The sequence below is a fragment of the Somniosus microcephalus genome, chromosome 3 (genome assembly GCF_052327205.1).
Source record: "Somniosus microcephalus isolate GS21.2 chromosome 3, FLI_Smic_1.0, whole genome shotgun sequence".
Classification (NCBI taxonomy): Eukaryota; Metazoa; Chordata; class Chondrichthyes; order Squaliformes; family Somniosidae; genus Somniosus; species Somniosus microcephalus.
The window spans coordinates 129,132,461-129,151,666 of NC_140989.1; the positions used below are offsets into that span (position 1 = coordinate 129,132,461).

At 45.8% G+C, this 19,206-nt stretch overlaps 1 long non-coding RNA gene across 1 annotated transcript in view; it reads left to right on the forward strand.

Moving 5' to 3' along the window:
• The first annotated feature begins 14,435 nt into the window (after positions 1-14,435).
• Positions 14,436-19,206, forward strand: part of LOC147121397 (uncharacterized) — a 69,426-nt gene continuing 64,655 nt past the window's right edge. The window contains exon 1 of the long non-coding RNA XR_015075395.1: positions 14,436-14,578. This is a non-coding gene — a long non-coding RNA (uncharacterized LOC147121397). The remainder of the gene's footprint in view (positions 14,579-19,206) is intronic.

The following is a 19,206-nucleotide window of genomic DNA, read 5'->3' on the forward strand; positions in this document are numbered from 1 at the left end:
ACCAAGGCCTTGTCTGCTCTCTCAGGTGGACGTAAAAGATCCCATAGCACTATTTCAAAAAGCGGTGGAGTTATCCCTGGAGTCCTGGCCAATATTTATCCCTCAATCAACACAACAAAAACAGATTATCTGGTCATTATCACATTGCTGTTTGTGGGAGCGTGCTGTGCGTAAATTGGCTGCCATGTTTCCAACATTAGAACAGTGACTACAATTTTAAAAATGTACTTCATTGGCTGTAAAGCTCTTTGGGACATCCTGAGGTTGTGAAAGGCACTTTATAAATGTTCTTTCTTTCTTTCTTTCTTTCTTTCTTTCTGTTCGTTACCAGTGCTTACACTGTTAGATTTGGTTCCTGTATAACTGGTGAGCAATTTTCAAATTGAGTTTTACCTGGGTCAAGATATCTGCTGCCAGTTTGCAGAAACTGGATTCCACAGCATGAATGGCAGGAACTAATTCACACGCATCAGGATCCTAAACTCTAACCTAAAATGAAGACCAATATAAAAACAGCTGACCATGTTTCAGGCTTGATGGACCAGCTGGTCTTTTCCTACCTGTTAATTTTGTATGATATATTTACCAGAATGAGACCTGGACTCCAAGGGTTAAATTACAAGGCGAGATTACACAAACTAGAGTTGTATTCCCTGGATTTAGAAGGTTAAGGGGTGATTTGATTAAAGTTTTCACAATATTAAGGGAAACCGATAGAGTAAATAGAGAGAAAGTATTTCCATTGGTTGGGGAATCTAGGACTAGGGGACATAGCCTAAAAATTAGAGCCAGGCCTTTCAGGAGTGAAGTTAGGAAACACTTCTACACACAAAGGGTGGTAGAAGTTTGGAACTCTGTTCTGCAAATGATACGAGATCAATTGTTAACTTTAAATCTGAGATTGATAGATTTTTGTTAACCAAAGGTATTAAGGGATATGGGGCAAAGGCTATGGAGTTAGGTCTTCATAACTAATAATAAGAAATTTAATTAATTACACAGATATGGGTGAATGGGTGATGTGTCACTGTTGTGAAATGTGGGAGCTGGTGGACCCCATTGAGGCGCACGGTGATTACATTTGCGATAAGTGTTTGCTGCTAGAAGAACTCAAGCTCCATGTTAAAGAGCTTGAGACTGAGCTTCAGACACTGCGACACATCAGGGAGGGGGAGAAGTTCCTGGATTCTATGTTTCAGGAGGTGGTCACACCTATGAAATTAATTACTGCAGATGTAGTCCGTGGTCAGGGACAGGACGGTGTGACTACGAGTGAGGAAGGTACAGGGATCCAGGATGTATTGTTGAAGGAGCCGCAGCCCTTGCTCTTGTCAAGCAGGATCGAGGTTCTTACTCCCTGTGAGGGCGGGAGCGGGGACTGCAGGGAGGATGAGCAACCTGGCCACAGCACCGTGGTACAGGGGGCCATTCAAGTGGAGGGAGTAAAAAGAAATGTTGTAGTGGTAGGGGATAGATAGGGTTCTCTGCAGTCAAGAGCGGGAGTCCCGAAGGCTGTGTTACCTGCCCGGTGCCAGGGTTAAGGACATGTCTTCTGGGCTGGAAAGAAACTTGGAGTGGGAGGGGGAGGATCCAGTTGTCGTGGTCCATGTTGGTACAAACGACGTAGATAGGACAAGGAAGAAGGTTCTGTTAAAGGAGTATGAGCAGCTAGGGGTCAAATTAAAAAACAGAACCTCAAGGGTAATAATCTCAGGATTACTACCTGAGCCACGAGCGAATTCGGTTTGGATAAATAAAATTAAAGAGTTAAATGCATGGCTCAAAGACTGGTGTGGGAGAAATGGGTTTTGCTTCTTGGGACACTGGCACCAGTACTGGGACAGGAGGGAGCTGTTCCGTTGGGACGGACTCCACTTGGCCAGTGCTGGGACTAGAGTCCTGGCGAATCATATAACTAGGGCTGTAGAGAGGGCTTTAAACCAATTAGTGGGGGGGAGGTTTCTAGAGAGCAAATAACAGAAATGACAACGGAGAAGGTCATAGACTTAGGTAGCAGTGGGGAAATTAAAAAACAGAACGTGTCAGGAAGGGACAGAAGGTATGGAGTAAAAGGTAAAGTAGTAAAAGGGGAAAAAACAGGAACTAAGTGTCACAAAACATATTTGAAAGTTCTTTATCTGAATGCACGTAGCATTTGTAACAAAATGAATGAGTTAACGGCACAAATAACTACATATGGGTATGATCTTGTGGCCATTACAGAAACATGGCTGCAGGGTGACTATGACTGGGAATTAAACATACCAGGTTATTTAACAATCAGGAAGGACAGGCAGGAAGGCAGGGGAGGTGGGGTGGCTATATTAATAAAGGAAGGAATCACTATAATACAGAGAAATGATATTGGGTCAAAGGAGCAGGATAGTGAAACAGTTTGGGTAGAGATAAGGAATAATAAGGGGAAAAAACACTGGTGGGCGTAGTCTATAGGCCTCTGAAAAGTTACAACTCTGTTGGACGGAGAATTAATCAGGAAATAGTTGAGGCTTGTAATAAGGGAACAGCTATCATTATGGGGGATTTTAACTATCATATTAACTGGGCAAATCAAATTGGGCAGAGCAGCCTTGAGGATGAGTTCATTGAGTGTATTCGGGATGGGTTTCTTGAGCAGTATGTAACTGAACCAACCAGGGGGCAAGCAACCTTAGATTTGGTCCTGTGTAATGAGACAGGATTAATTAAAAATGTCCTAGTAAAGGATCCCCTTGGAATGAGTGACCATAACATGGTCGAATTCCATATTCAAGCAGAGGGTGAGAAGGTTGGATCTCAAGCAAGCATGCTAAGCTTGAATAAAGGAGACTATGAAGGTATGAGAGCAGAGTTGATTAGAGTGGACTGAGAAAATAGATTAAAGGGTAAGACGGTACATGATCAGTGGTGTACATTTAAGGAGTTATTTTACAACTTCCAAAAAATATATATTCCACTGAGGAAAAAAGGGTGTTAAAGAAAAGATAGCCATCCGTGGCTAAGTAAAGTAATTAAGGATAGTATCCAACTAAAAACAAGGGCATATAAGGTAGCCAAATCTAGTGGGAGGATAGAAGATAGGGAAGTCTTTAAAAGACAGCAAAAAATAACTGAAAGATTGATTAAGAAAGGGAAGATAGATTATGAAAGTAAATTAGCGAAAAATATAAAAACAGATAGCAAAAGTTTCTATAGTTATATAAAAAGAAAAAGGGTGGCTAAAGTAAATGTTGGTCCCTTGGAGGATGAGACCGGGAAATTAATGGTGGGAAACATGGAGATGGCAAAAACGCTGAACAAATATTTTGTATCAGTCTTTACGGTAGAGGACACTAAGAATATCCCAACACTGGACAAACAGGGGGCTCTAATGGGGGAGGAGCTAAATACGATTAAAATCACTAAGGAAGTGGTACTTGGTAAAATAATGGGACTTAAGCCGGATAAATCCCCAGGACCTGATGGCTTACATCCTAGGGTCTTGAGGGAAGTGGTGGTAGGGATTGTGGATGCATTGGTAATAATTTTCCAAAACTCCCTGGACTCAGCAAAGGTCCTGGCAGATTGGAAAACTGCTAATGTAACACCCTTATTTAAAAAGGGTAGTAGGCAGAAGGCTGGAAACTATAGACCTGTTAGCCTAACATCTGTGGTTGGTAAAATGTTAGAGTCCATTATTAAGGAGACAGTAACGGGACATTTGGATAAACATAATTTAATAGGACAAACTCAGCATGGTTTCATGAAGGGGAAGTCATGTTTGACAAATTTGCTTGAGTTCTTTGAGGAAGTAACATACAGGGTGGATAAAGGAGAACCAGTGGACATAGTGTATTTAGACTTCCAAAAGGCATTTGACAAGGTGCCACACAAAAGATTATTGCTCAAGATAAAAAATCACGGGATTGGGGGTAATATTCTGGCGTGGGTGCAGGATTGGCTCTCTAACAGAAAGCAGAGAGTTGGGATAAATGGTTCATTCTCAAAATGGGTAACTAGTGGTGTTCCGCAGGGGTCAGTGCTGGGTCCCCAACTCTTTACAATCTATATTAACGATTTGGAGGAGGGGACCGAGTGTAACATATCAAAGTTTGCAGATGATACAAAGATGGGACGGAAAGTAGTGAGTGAGGAGGACATAAAAAACCTGCAAAGTGACATAGACAGGCTAAGTAAGTGGGCAGAGATTTGGCAGATGGAATACAGTACTGGAAAGTGTGAGGTTATGCACTTTGGCAGGAAAAATCATAGAGCAAGTTATTATCTTAATGGCAAGAAACTGGAAAGTACTGTAGCACAAAGGGATCTGGGGGTCCTGGTGCACGAAACTCAAAAAGTTAGTATGCAGGTGCAGCAAGTGATCAAGAAGGCCAATGGAATGTTGGCTTTTATAGCTAGGGGGATAGAATATAAAAACAGGGAGGTATTGCTGCAGTTATACAAGGTATTGGTGAGACCGCACCTGGAATACTGCATACAGTTTTGGTGTCCATACTTAAGAAAAGACATACTTGCTCTCGAGTCAGTACAAAGAAGGTTCACTCGGTTAATCCCGGGGATGAGGGGGTGGTCATATGAGGAGAGGTTGATTAGATTGGGACTCTACTCATTGGAGTTCAGAAGAATGAGAGGCGATCTTATTGAAACATATAAGATTGTGAAGGGGCTTGATCGGGTGGATGCGGTGAGGATGTTCCCAATGATGGGTGAAACTAGAACTACGGGGCATAATCTTAAAATAAGGGGCTGCTCTTTCAAAACTGAGATGAGGAGAAAGTTCTTCACTCAGAGGGTGGTAGGTTTGTGGAATTTGCTGCCCCAGAAAGCTGTGGAAGCTACATCATTAAATAAATTTAAAACAGAAATATATAGTTTCCTAGAAGTAAAGGGAATTAAGGGTTACGGGGAGCAGGCAGGAAATTGGACATGAGTCTAGGTTCAGAATGGTCATGGCCCTGTGGGTAGTGGAGCGGGCCCATGGGCCGTGTAGCCTGGTTCTGTTCCTACTTCTTGTGTTCTAATTCTGTGTTAGATTTCAGGAGATGATTTATTCCTGTTCCTGGCTGGGGTGGAGATCGCCTTTACAGAAGGTAAGTACTGTAGAAAATATAGGGACAGTGATCTCCTGGACGAGTTTCGATCGCCTAGATGGGTCGGAGAGGAATTTCCCAGATTTTTTCTCCCAAATTGGCCATTGGGTTTTTTATCTGGTTTTTCGCCTCTCCCGGGAGATCACATGGGTTCGGGTGGGATGGAGAGTGATAGAAGATTTGAGGTTAGGATCAGATCAGCCATGATCTTATTGAATGGTGGAGCAGGCTCGAGGGGCCGATTGGCCTACTCCTGCTCTTATTTCTTATGTTCTTATGTAGAGCACAGATCAGCCATGATCTTATTGAATGACGGAACTGGCTCAAGGAGCTAAGTAGACTACTCCTGTTCCTATGTTCATTGTTACTATGGAATAGGCCACTAAGAATTTCGATGAGAATAGCGTCAAGTTATTTGTTTAAAATAAATAACTTGCATTTATATAGCATTCCATCATGTCTCAAAAACATCCAAAAGTATACAATGAATTACTTTGAACACAGCCACTGTTCTGCCTTAGGTGCCTGCAGCAGTCATTTTGCACACAGCAAGGTCCCACTAAAATAAATGTATTTTTTTGGTGACTTTGGTTTAGGGAGGAATGCTGGCCAGGACAGCTGGAGAACTCCCTGCTTTTCTTTGAATACCACCGCATGATCTTGAATGTCCACCTGAACCACTGGAACTGACCAATGATGTTTGCCTCTCATCTGAAGGACAGCACCTTCTACAATGCAGGAGTCCCTCAGTACTGCATTAAAGTGTCAAGCCTACATTGCAGGGCCTATAACATAAAATAGGACCTCAAAGGTAGTAATCTCAGGATTGCTACCAGTGCCACGTGCTAGTCAGAGTAGAAATAGAAGAATATTTTAGATGAATACGTTGCTAGAGGAATGGTGCCAGGGGGAGGGATTCAAATTCCTGGGACATTGGAACCGGTTCTGGGGGAGGTGGGACCAGTTCAAATCAGACGGTTTGCACCTGGGCAGGGCCGGGACTGATGTCCTAGGGGGAGAGTTTGCTAGTGCTGTGGGGGAGGGTTTAAACTAAAATGGCAGGGGGTTGGGAACCTGAGCAGGGGGACAGAGCAAAGGGAAACGAGGATAAAAGCAAAAGATAGGAAGGAGAAAAACAAAAGTGGCAGTCAGAGAAATCAACGGTTTAAATCAAACATGGCCACAGTAAATAATAAGTCTAATAGGTCTAAGAGCGTTAAAAAAACAAGCCTGAAGGCTTTGGCCTAGAAATTCACTGGGGTGCCAGTCTCGCCAGGGCGCCGGAAGTACTGCCCCGGAAGGAGTCACGGCCGCCCGCCGCAAATTCACTTTCAGCGCCCCAGACGGAAGCGCGGCGCTACTCGAGGTGCCCCGCATCCCTCTTGGGGCGCTGCAACTGAAAATCGCAGCGCAACTTGCCGCAGCGGCACGGCGCGCTGCGGTACTGCAGGCCTTCCTCCCCTTCTTAAAGGGGAGGGGCCTGCTGCAGCGTGCTCGAAGAGCGCGAGTGCCGGCAAAAGAGCCCGGCACCGAGGAGAAGTGCCGGGCTCTTGGGACACAGCCGGCACTCCACAAGGGGGGTGCTCAGGAGGCCAGGGACGGCAGCGCGGTGAGGTGCTGGCGTTAAAGCAGGGGGCGCTACTAAATTTCGCGTTCAGGGCGGTAGCGGGGTGCTGTGCACACCGATGACGTCATCGGTAGCGGCGCAGCGCTAACGGCTAGTGCCGCCATTAGCCTCCCGCTAAATTTAGCGGGAGGCATGACCAGTGGCATAAAACCCACTAAGTGCCCTCTTAGGGCACTAACGGGTGGCGCAGCCCACTGAATTTCTAGGCCTTTGTGTCTTAATGCGAGGAGCATTCATAATAAGGTGGATGAATTAGCTGCGCAAATAGAGGTAAACAAATATGATTTGATTGGGATTACGGAAACATGGCTCCAGGGTGGCCAAGGCTGGGAACTCAACATCCAGGGGTATTCAATATTCAGGAAAGATAGGCAAAAAGGAAAGGGAGGTGGGGTAGCATTACTGGTTAAAGAAGGGATTAACACAATTGTAAGGAAGGATATTACCTCTGATGATGTGGAATCTGTATGGGTAGAATTGAGAAAGACCAAGGGGCAGAAAACGTTAGTGGGATTGGTATATAGACCTCCAAACAGTAATGCGGAGGTTGGGGATGGCATTAAAAGGGAAATTAAAGAAGCGTGCAAAAAGGGCACAGCAGTCATCATGGGTGACTTTAATCTACATATAGATTGGGCTAACCAAATTAGTAACAATACTGTGGAGGAGGAATTCCTGGAGTGTTTACGGGATGGTTTCCTGGACCAATATGTCAAGGAACCAACCAGAGATCAGATCATCTTAGACTGGGTAATATGTAACAAGAAAGGATTAATTAGCAATTTTGTTGTACGAGACCCCTTGGGTCGGAGCGATCATAATATGATTCAATTCTTCATTAAGATGGAGAATGAAGTACTTGACTCAGAGACTAGGGTCCTGAATTTAAATAAAGGAAACTACGATGGTCTGAGGCGCGAATTAGGTAGGATTGATTGGGGAATGTCACTCAAAGGGTTAATGGTGGATAGGCAATGGCAAACATTCAAAGACCGCATGGATGAACTACAGAATTTGTTCATCCCAGTTTGGCACAAAAATAAAACAAAAAAGGTGGCTCAACTGTGGCTAATGAGGGAAATTAGGGATAGCATAAGATCCAAGGAGAGGACATATAAATTGGCCAGAAAAAGCAGTAATCCAGAGGATTGGGAGCAGGTTAGGATTCAACAAAGGAGGACAAAGGGATTAATTAAGAAAGGGAAAATAGAATATGAGAGTAAGCTTGCAGGGAATATAAAAACTGACTGTAAAAGCTTTTATAGATATGTGAAGAGAAAAAGATTGGTGAATTCAAGCGTAGGTCCCTTGCAGTCAGAATCAGGGGAATTTATAATGGGGAACAAAGAAATGGCAGACCAATTAAATACATATTTTGGTTCTGTCTTCACAAAGGAGGACACAAATAACCTCCCAGAAATGTCGGGGAACATAGGGTCTGATGAAAGGGAGGAACTGAAAGAAATCAGTATTTGTAGGGAAATGGTGTTAGAGAAATTGATGGGATTAATGGCCGATAAATCCCCAGGGCCTGATAATCTACATCCTAGGGTACTTAAGGAAGTGGCCCTAGAAATAGTAGGTGTATTGCTGACCATCTTCCAACATTCGATGGAATCTGGAACAGTACCCATGGATTGGAGGGTAGCTAATGTTACCCCACTATTCAAAAAAGGTGGTAGAGAGAAAACGGGGAATTACAGACCGGTAAGCCTGACATCGGTAGTGGGGAAAATGCTAGAGTCCATAAAAGATGTAATAGCAGATCACTTGGAAAACAGTGACCGGATCAGACAAAGTCAACATGGATTTAAAAAAGGTAAATCGTGCTTGACTAATCTACTGGAATTTTTTGAGGATGTAACTAGTAAAATAGATAAGGGAGAACCAGTGGATGTGGTGTATTTGGACTTTCAGAAGGCTTTTGATAAGGTCACACATAAGAGATTAGCGTGTAAAGTTAAGGCACATGGGATTGGGGGCAAAGTATTGACTTGGATAGTGAACTGGTTGGCAGATAGAAAGCAAAGAGTTGGAATAAACGGGTCTTTTTCCGAGTGGCAGGCAGTGACTAGTGGGGTACCGCAGGGATTGGTCCTTGGACCCCAGCTATTCACAATATATATTAATGATCTAGACAAGGGAACTAGATGTAATATCTCCAAATTTGCAGACGACACAAAGCTGGGAGGACGTGTGTGCTGTGAGGAGGATGCCAAGAAAATACAGGTTGATTTGGACAGGTTGGGTGATTGTGCAGAAGCATGGCAGATACAATATAACGTGGATAAATGTGAGGTTATCCGCTTTAGTGTCAAAAACAGGAAGGCAGATTATTATCTGAATGGCAATAGATTGGGAGAAGGGGAAGTGCAATGAGACCTGGGTGTCCTTGTGCACCAGTCGCTGAAGGTAAGCATGCAGGTGCAGCAGGCGGTTAAGAAGGCAAATGGTATGTTGGCCTTCATAGCGAGAGGGTTTGAGTACAGGAACAAGGATGTCTTGCTACAGTTGTACAGGGCCTTGGTGAGACCACATCTTGAGTATTGTGTGCAGTTTTTGTCGCCTTATCTGAGGAAGGATATTCTTGCCATGGAAGGAGTTCAGCGAAGATTCACCAGGCTGATACCTGGGATGGCAGGAATGACGTATGAGGAGAGATTGGGTCGATTGGGCTTGTACTCGCTGGAGTTTAGAAGAATGAGAGGGGATTGTAAGGGGTTTTCGATCGCCGAGGTCTCTCTCTCTCGCTCTAGAGGCCTCGCTCTCTTGCACAGTAATACACCGAGTGGTTCGACCCACTCACCCCTTAGGTCCTATACACTGGACTTTGAGGCAGGAACTACAATGCAGAGAATACTCTATAGACCAAAGTTTAATGAAACAAAATGAAATTTTATTGCACAAAGGAAAAATTGAATATCAGCCAATAAGGTACATGGGAGGGAAAAACAAATCATTATACAGTACTAACCAACATATCTACAGGCATATTATGTTTTACAAGGTTCATCCTGAAATAGGGAAACACATGGAACATCGAGGGACAACAACTCATTGTTAAGTTATACCCAAAATGCCCACCCCCTAAGCCTAGCTAGATTAGATTATGAGGGGCCAGAAACATGCTCACCAATCCCAGTTAGAAACATAGAGGTTTTGAAGTCTGCAGTTTGGTCCTCTCAGGCGTCCTGTCTCCACGTGGTCAGTGGACTGTAGGTGCAGCGGGCTGTCCAGGCTGACGACATCTCGGCCACCTTAAGTCAGCAGGACTCGCCATCCATCGTTTCGCCCACCGGCTGTCTTCTCGGTGCTCCTGTAGACGACGATGGTGGTCACAGCCTTGATTTTTCCGTGCTCCTGCGCTCAACGCTGGCTACCCGATCGTTAGGGCGTTTCGTCTCCTCTTCTTCTCGTCAACGGCCCGGGGTTTTTGTCGGTGATCTCCCGATGACTACCCCGGGTCTCGTCTTCTTCTTCTTCGAACCACCTTCTCCAATGTCAAGCCTTCCCAAGGCTAAGAAGCGTACCGAAAACTGCGAATGCTGCCAAAGCGCTCCACCAAGCTCCAAAAGCTGCAAAAAGCTCCCAAAAGGCTACCGATGGCTACCCCGGGACTCCAGTTATACTTCTCAAAGAGGCCCTTATCTCCCGCCAAATCAAGGTTAGTCTTTGTTTAACTTTTGGCGGGCTTGTAGCACAGCGGGGTAGTCTTTGTTTTTAAAGTATCTTCGGGATGGTCGGTAACTGCCATCTCTGGTCTGGAACGACCCTGTATTGTCTTTAATGTCCCTCTTTGAACTTGAATCTGTTCCCCTTTGTCTGGGTAAACATTTAGATGGCCTTTATCTACAGGCCGATCTGATCGGATCTGCATCCAATCTATATGTATGGGGCTCTGTCTGGTTTCGTTTTCCCTGAAACTGCCTTCCAGAACCTACTGTGGGCTGAATCCACAAAAGCTGTCTGGGGACTGCAGGAACCATTTTAAAGTGTCCCAAAAGCTGGTCACGGGGTCTGGTGGCCATTTTGTGTTCCCCTTTTTCTGGGCTTCTTTTTTAAAACAGTCTTTAAAAGTTAAGGCCTTTTCTGCCAATAGACCCTTATAGGACAATGTTCAATTTTGCGAATTCTACAGGATCACATTGAAACTTATAAAATTCTGGCAGGACTGGACAGACTAGATGCAGGGAGGATGTTCCTGATGGTCGGGGAATCCAGAGCCAGGGGTCACAGTCTAAGGATAAGGGGTAGGCCTTTTAGGACAGAAATGAGGAGGAATTTCTTCACCCAGAGAGTGGTGAACCTGTGGAATTCTCTACCACAGAAGGCAGTAGAGGCCAATTCATTAAATATATTCAAGAAGGAGTTGGATATATTTCTTAAGGCTAAAGAGATCAAGGGGTATGGGGAGAAAGCAGGTACCGGGTACTGAACTTGGATGATCAGCCATGATCGCATTGAATGGCGGAGCAGGCTCGAGGCGCCGAATGGCCTACTCCTGCTCCGATCTTCTATGTTTCTATGTTTCTATGTTCCCTGCACATGGAGCTGCCAGCACCTAGCAGGCATTGCAACGTGCCTGCATGCAATTGGCTGACTTTGGTGGTTAAAGTGAAGTTAACTCTGTAAGATTCGCAAAATTCCCACATTCCCCCAAGGTTATTAATAAAAGGGACCCTGCATGGACATTTTAAAAAGGGTACCCAAAAGATGGCGTCCGTACCTCTTGACCAAAAGCCTGCAAGATTTTTAAAAGCTTGGACTCTGTGGCAGCACAAGCAGCTTTTGGGGAAATCGAAACCTAAAATGCAGTTTCTGTGAAAAAGGACTTTGTATTTTGGAAAGCAGACAGCAAACATTGAATATGCATTAAGCCAGATCGTAGACAGATCAGAACTAGTTAGGCCTAGACTTGAGGCCATCAAGTTGTCTGCATAAATAATCAGAAACAGCTTATGGGAGCCGTCAAGGCTGGACAGGCCAATTAGAATGCACTAATAATACAGCTCGGACATCAGGCCATTAGGTGCGATAAATGGCCATCTAAAATCAGTTAGTTTAGATTGCTATAATCATTTAAACCAGCCCGCCAAAATTGGAACAATGAACTAACCTGATTTGCCGCGCAGATAAGGGGGGCTTCAAAAGGAATATAACTGCAGGCCCCGGGTAGCAATCTCGTGCTTGCTCTCTTGCTCTTGCCCTTGTTCCTGCTCTCGTGGCTCTGGCCTCTTGGGCTGCCGCCGCTCATGCTCGTGCCCTGGCCTCATGGCAGGTTCTCTCCTCGCTCCCTGTGGCAGAGTTTTCAGCAACCAATTACACCATACTAATCGCGGGGAAGGGGAATGAGACCCGAGTCCCTAGCCATCCGGGACGCCCAGGCCGAAAGAGGGGGTGAGACGAAGTTGAGCAGGTAGCCCAGGACTTGCATTGTAGTCCAAAGAGGTGAGACGAATCGAGAAGAAGAGTAAGGTAGCCCCAACGAAGAGCAGAGAAGGGCAGCAGAAGACATATTAATTAAGACCGAGCGCCGAGTTATAAGCTGATGCTCGGGGAAGAAAGTACTTGAGGACGGTGAGGCAAGACATCTTGTTGAACACTGCAATAATGCAGGTGTCTACGCCACAATGAATATACTGGCGTTTGATGCATGGGTAGTAAAATCTAAATGGTAAAGACTGCTAACTGTCCGATAAACATAACATTGCCGCCGACAACCGCCCGAGGGAGAAGAAGAGGAGAACCCATCGAGATGAGACGACGATGGTAGCTGAAGAGAAGAAGGTGTGTCGCAGTAGCAGCTCCAGCACTGCGCCCTGAGACCACGTGGCAACGGGGTACCTAGAAGGACCAAAGACCAAACCTCAAAACCTGCATTTGTCAAACAGTTGGCTTTATTTTGAATTGGGGAGCATGAATTCTGGCCCCTCATAGCTTAATCTAGTTAGGTATAGAGGGTGGGATAAGGATAAGGGGATTGTTAATATAGTTTGTTTTCCCTCGATGTGCCGTGTGTTCCCCATTCCCTGTATAAGTATATATAGTTATTTTGTATTTGCCTGTATTTTTATACTAGTAACTTCTCGTAAGACTGTTTTAATTTCTGTCTTAATAAAATCTTGGTTTCCTTACATCCAAACCACCTGTCTACTGTATTGTACGAGTTTTCTGTATTGCCACCTGTACCTAAGTCCGGTGTCTAGAACCCAGGGGCATGGGAGCAATTCGAAACGCTCACAAACAGTCAGGGGCATAACTGACTGGGCGCACGCGCCACACCCACCACCCCCTACAACTCATCTGCAGAATGTTCCGGTGCCCCAGGCACATTTCTCGTGACCAGGGTTGCAATTTTTGTGTGCTGCGCAATTTTCCAGCAGAGAGCAGAAACACCCAGATGTGGCGGGGGGTGGGGGTGGGGTGTGGGTTGCGGGACGCGGGGGTGTGAGGGGGCAAGTAGCAGGGGGAAGGAGGACTTGGGAACACCAGGTAAGAGTACATGAGGGCGAGGAATAACGGGGGCATTGGACAGTGGTGGCTGGGAATTAAAAATCTAAAACAATGCAGTATCCCCCTTAGCACCCGGTCTAAACTGGGGCCGTGCTCAGGCGCTCCAACCACGTTATGGAATGACCACCTCATTTATACCAAAGTTGGGGGCCTAATGAGCCTAACACACAACTTGTGCACCCACTGCACGCAATTGGGTGCCCTGGGATGTTTCTCACTCACAAGAACATAAGAAATAGGAGCTGGAGTAGGCCATTCGCCCCTTCGAGCCTGCTCCACCATTCAACAAGATCATGGCTGATCATCTACCTCAACTCCACCTTCCTACACTACCCATATCCCTTAATTCCCTTAGTATCTCTGTCTTGAATATACTCAACGACTGAGTATCCACAGCCCTCTGGGATAGAGAATTCTAAAGATTTGCAACCCTCTGTGTGGAGAAATTTCTCCTCATCTCAGTCCTAAGTGGCCGGCCCCTTATTCTGAGACTGTGACCCACTAGTTCTAGACTCCCCAGCCAGGGAAAACATCCTCCCAGCATCTACCCTGTCAAGCCCCTTAAGCATTTTATATGTTTCAATGAGATCATCTCTCATTCTTCTAAACTCCAGGGAATATAAGCCTAGTCTAATCAATCTCTCCTCACAGGACAATCCCCTCATCCAGGAAATCAGTCTAGTGAACCTTTGTTGCGCTCCCACTCATTGTAGCCCCTGGGCCTCCCCATCATATCTACCCATATTGTGTTCAAATCCTGGAGTACATAATATTTGGTGATTTTTTTTCCTCCTTCTGTAGTCTAAGTGGAACCAGCAAGATTACGAACTAAACAAATTCATAAAACAACATCCTACTACACTGCCATAGTCTGTTGGAGAGCCTATGCACCAGACTACGATGGCACTATCCTATCTTCAATTTCAATGTAGCAATAGCGCAAACATGACAAACATATCAACCTCCACTTGGTCAATGTATGTGGAGTGGAACAGCATTGATAAGCACGTGTTATCTCACATTGGTGGAATACCAAATTTATTCCACGAACTTGGGATAACAGTGCGACCAGCGTCACTTCCTTGTGAGCCAGTAACAGTTTAAAAATAAAACACAAGAGTTTTGTCTCATCAACACCGAGCTGTAACCATGACAACTCCCTCATTATGACTAACCCCAAACATTCTGGAGTGTCAGCAATACAAACTTCTGCTACGCAGTTGACCCATTAAACAACACTTCTACAAATCTACAACAAACACCACCTATTTAAAAGTAGAACCAAGAAAAATCTTTCTATTACAGCCATGAACGAAATGACCAGATTTTAACTGAGGCCAGTTTTCAGTGGGTGAGTTTCACATAGAATTAGGCCAATCGGCTCAACAGGTCCATGTCGGTGTTTATACTCCACATAAGCCTCCTCCCACCTTTACTTCATCTCACCTCATCAATGTATCCTTCTATTCCTTTCTCCCTCTTGTGCTTATCTAACTTCCCCTTAAATGTATCTATGTTATTCGCCTCAAATACTCCGTATGGTAGCGAATTCCACATTCTCACCACTCTTTGGGTAAAGAAGTTTCTCCTGAATTCCTTATTGGATTCATTAGGACTACCTTATATTGATGGCCTCTAGTTTTGGTCCTCCCCACAAGTGGAAACATTTTCTCTACATCTACCCTATCAAACCACTTCATAATTTTGAAGACCTCTATCGTGTCACCTCTCAGCCTTCTCTTCTCTAGAGAAAAGAGCCCCAGCCTTTCCTGATAGCTATAACCTCTTATTTCTGGTATCAGTTTTTTTTGTATTTGATGTCAGTTCAGAACTCACACTCGCTGAGAAAAGAGAGAACTTGGGTGTTTTAACTCCCAGACCTCATTTACATGTAAATGGTTCAGGCTGGAAACAGTACACATCCGCACAGCCCCGAAGCCACTCCCTGAGCAGGTAAGTCTGTGGGATGAGGTGCCGGGCCATCCCGCGGGGTTCTCTGTGATCGGGGGGAGGGGGGTGGGGCGGGGCACGGGGTAGAGATTACAACAGGGTAGGCCTCAGATTTGCTTGTGGATCCTGAGGAATACTCCTGCTCCTGCTCCACCTGTGGTCCGTAAAGCAAATTTAAAAGAAAAAAAACATTTGAAACTCACCATTATGGGCCTCTACTGGCCCTGATCCAGTCCTGTGGGTCTTTCGGATGAGACATTAAACCAAGGCCCCGTCTGCTGTCTCAGCTGGGCGTAATAAATCCCATGGCTGCAATTTTAAAATTCTCATCCTTGTTTTCAAATCCCTCCATGGCCTACCCCCTCCCTATCTCTGTAACCTCCTCCGGTCCTACAACCCTCTGAAATCTCTACACTCCTCCAATTCTGGCCTCTTGCGCATCTCTGATTTTAATCGCTCCACCGTTGGTGGCCGTGCCTTCAGCTGCCAAGGCCCTAAACTCTGGAATTCCCTCCCTAAACCTCTCCGCCTCTCTACCTCTCTCTCCTTAAAGATGTTCCTTAAAACCTACCTCTTTGACCAAGCTTTTGGACATCTGTCCTAATGTCTCATTATGTGGCTCGGTATCAAATTTTGGTTGATAATCGCTCCTGTGAAGCACCTTGGGATGTTTGACTACATTAAAGGGGCTATATAAATACAAGTTGCTGTTGTTGTTGTTGTTGTGGCAGTGTTTGAAGAAGAGCAGTGGAGTTCTCCCTACTGTTCTGGGCCAATATTTATCCCTCAACCGATATCACTAGATTATCTACAAAAGCAATATACTGCAGACGCTGGAAATCTGAAATAAAAACAGAAAATGCTGGAAATGCTCAGCAGGTCAAGCAGCATCTGTGGAGAAAGAAACAGTTAACAGGAGGAATTTTCCCAGAGGTCAGAGGGTGCAATCGGTAGCGGGTCGGGTGGGAAAGTGTTTTTTTTTGACAGCTGGTCAGGACCCCCCTGTCAGCCCGTCACCATAAGCCTTTACCAAATGTCAGATCTATCAGCGCTGAGCAGACCCGACACGCAACAGCAGGGGTTGCAAATTCATATAATTATGACCTTGTTAACAGAGGATTAACAACAATTTTGAGCTCACCTTTAGAATTTACCAGCTTGCCAACGGGGTCCACACTGGTCAGGGATCATGTCTGTTAAGCTGGGTGGGAGTTGTATGACCATGGAATCATTTCATTACTTGACAGCTTGAAATGTGCTATAAAAGGTCCCATCTCACAGCTGTTCACTTGCCAAGCTCAGAAGCTGTTGCTTACTGCATTTGGAAGACAGATTGAGCTTTATGCAGGTTGCAAGTGCTTGGAGCAAACTCTCTATCCAGTGTCACCTCATTGGAACAACTTCTCTCACCATTGACAGATCGCTTCTATCATCTCAACTTCACCTGCCATCTATTCCATCAGCATGGGTATGGTTTATACTCTCTCACCTTGGTCCTCAGAATCTGACCACGATCAGCTGCAACACCAGCAGCACCAACAACCACACCAACCTTCTCCGCTATCGCCTGATGCTGCACAGGACAGAGGGCATCAGCGCCCGATCACGTTACTGCCCGGGATGCCAGGGATGGGTCACCATGGCCAGATATACTTCACTTGACGCTGTACACCCTGGCTGCCACATGATGCACCAGGGTGGCACCACCCCACACCAACAACATAAAGAATCCCTACAATGGGTGGAGGTGCAAGGTAAGTTGGTGTGAGTAAGGATGTGCAGGATTAGGGTAGGAAAGGCAGAGTGGTGGGGATGTGATGAGTGGCACATCACGATGAGGTTGAGTGTGGCTTTGCAGTAATGTTTCGTGATGTACTGAGATCATTGAAATGTTTGTGCCATGGCAGCCTGGTCCTCCTGACAAAATCCTTGCTTGTGCCCTCCTGTGCAATGTGCAACCAGGTTGCGTTGGTCTCCTGGGAAGGTCTCTTCCGCCCATGGGAAGGGAAGAGAACCTCCCTGCTTGCTGTGATTCCCTCCATAAGCATATGGAGGGAGTCATGGGAGAACCTGGGTGCAGCTGTGCACCTCTGTGCAGTGCTTGTCAGTGTTTGCAGCACCTCAATGCTGTAGAACACTGACAGATCAAATGTCAAAGTAAATTTGCACATGGTCCCTTTAAGGAATCTGACTGATGACACGTCATCAAATGATGTCACCAGACCCGCTTTCTTCAATTGGCCGGGAAACACGCTAGGCGGGCTTACCAAGACCAATCAGGGGAAAGTTATGTCGGAGGCCGGGATGGAGCTAGCAGCGAGGCCGCTGTGGTGTATGTGACCGTTCCACCTTTAAGAGAACTATTTTAAGAGATGCACTACTTTATCTTGGCTGCTGTATACTGCAATACCGGTGGTGACCACACCGGTATATAAGTGCTGTGTAATGATTTATTGGGCAGTTCAGCCTGACCTTCGACTAGTAAAGACCTGTTGAATTTATTCTTGTGGTCTGTGTGCAGTGATTCTTATTAACAATAACTAGAACACACAGACTTAACAGTGGCGACGAGGACGATCTTACCCTGCGGCAGAGATATATCCAAGGCAGTTTAACGGGCGTCGAGAAGAGGCATCCGCCCTCATCATCCTGCTGAGAAAAGACTCGGGTCTGAAGAGCAAGGAAGAATCCTGACACGAAGCCTTCCATCAGCAACAGGCAGTGATCATCCCTTCTACCACGGTGGTGGGTAAGCCGATCAGTGACGAGCAGCAAGGCGGCCACGTTGGCTGTGAAGTAGGGGAGGGAAAAACGGAGGATATAAGGGCGGAGAACTCGACCACGGCCGGGGAAAAGAGCCGGACAGAAGTCGGGGCCAGAGGCGCTGAGACTGGGGCAGCGTAAGGCACGGGAGCCGCGGTGAATGCAAACACAGCCGGTGTAAAAGACCGGGCTGCAAGCGGGCTGGGAGACGCAACAGCGTCGAGAGAGAGCTCGACCGCGACCAGGGGAAAAGGCCGGGCAGCTACCGAGGCCGCGAGGCGCGGGAGAAAATAATAAAAAAAATAATTAAAAATGCGGAGAACTCAGCCGCAGCTGGGGGAAAGGACCGGACTGCAAGAGGGGCTGGGAGGCACGATTTGAGAACCGCTGGGGAGGGCGAACGCAGTAATACGGCAATCGCCATTACAGCCAGCGGGGGAGAAAGGCAAACGCGGGAAGCCACCATTTTCGTAGGCGGGGGAAGAAGACAAGCGCGGGAAACCGCCATTTTGAAAAAAAAAAAGAAAATAAAAATTTCTTTTTGTTTCTCAAGAAGATTGCGAGGATGCCTAAGCGTGGTAACATCAACGATTTCGATGTCGATGTTGAAGATTGGGCCACGTATGTAGAACGCATAGAGATTTATTGTAAGGCAAATAAAATATCAGATGAAGATAAAGCACTAACCTTACTAAACTCAATGGGTGCGAAGACATACGGGCTATTGAAGCATCTTCTATCACCAGCTAAACCGGCGGATCAGGCTTTCGCTAATATTGTTGCTGTCCTGAGAAATCATTTGAACCCCACACCGCTGATGTTAGCGGAACAATTTAAATTTTATGCGAGAACGCAACTGAAAGAGGAAAGCAACGCAGAGTATTTAATTGAACTGCGTAAGCTAGCGAAATACTGTCAGTTTGGGGAAAGACTGACAGAGGCACTGAGAGACAAATTCATGTGTGGATTGTCGAAAGAAGGAACACAAAAGCGGCTGCTTGAAGAGAATGATCTTACACTTGATAAGGCTGTCACTATTGCAGCATCGCACGAAGCCGCAGCGAGAGGCACTGCGGAAATGCAGCTGAAGGCAGCGGTACTCAGCGTAGATCAAATGGCTTTGGGTACAGCGAAATGTTATCGTTGTGGAAAGACAACACACGATCAGAACCAATGCTGGTTTAAAAATCAGGAATGTAGAAAATGTGGCAAGCTTGGTCACATAGCTAAAGTATGCCGGTAAGGAAAGAAGACCAGCAACAAAAA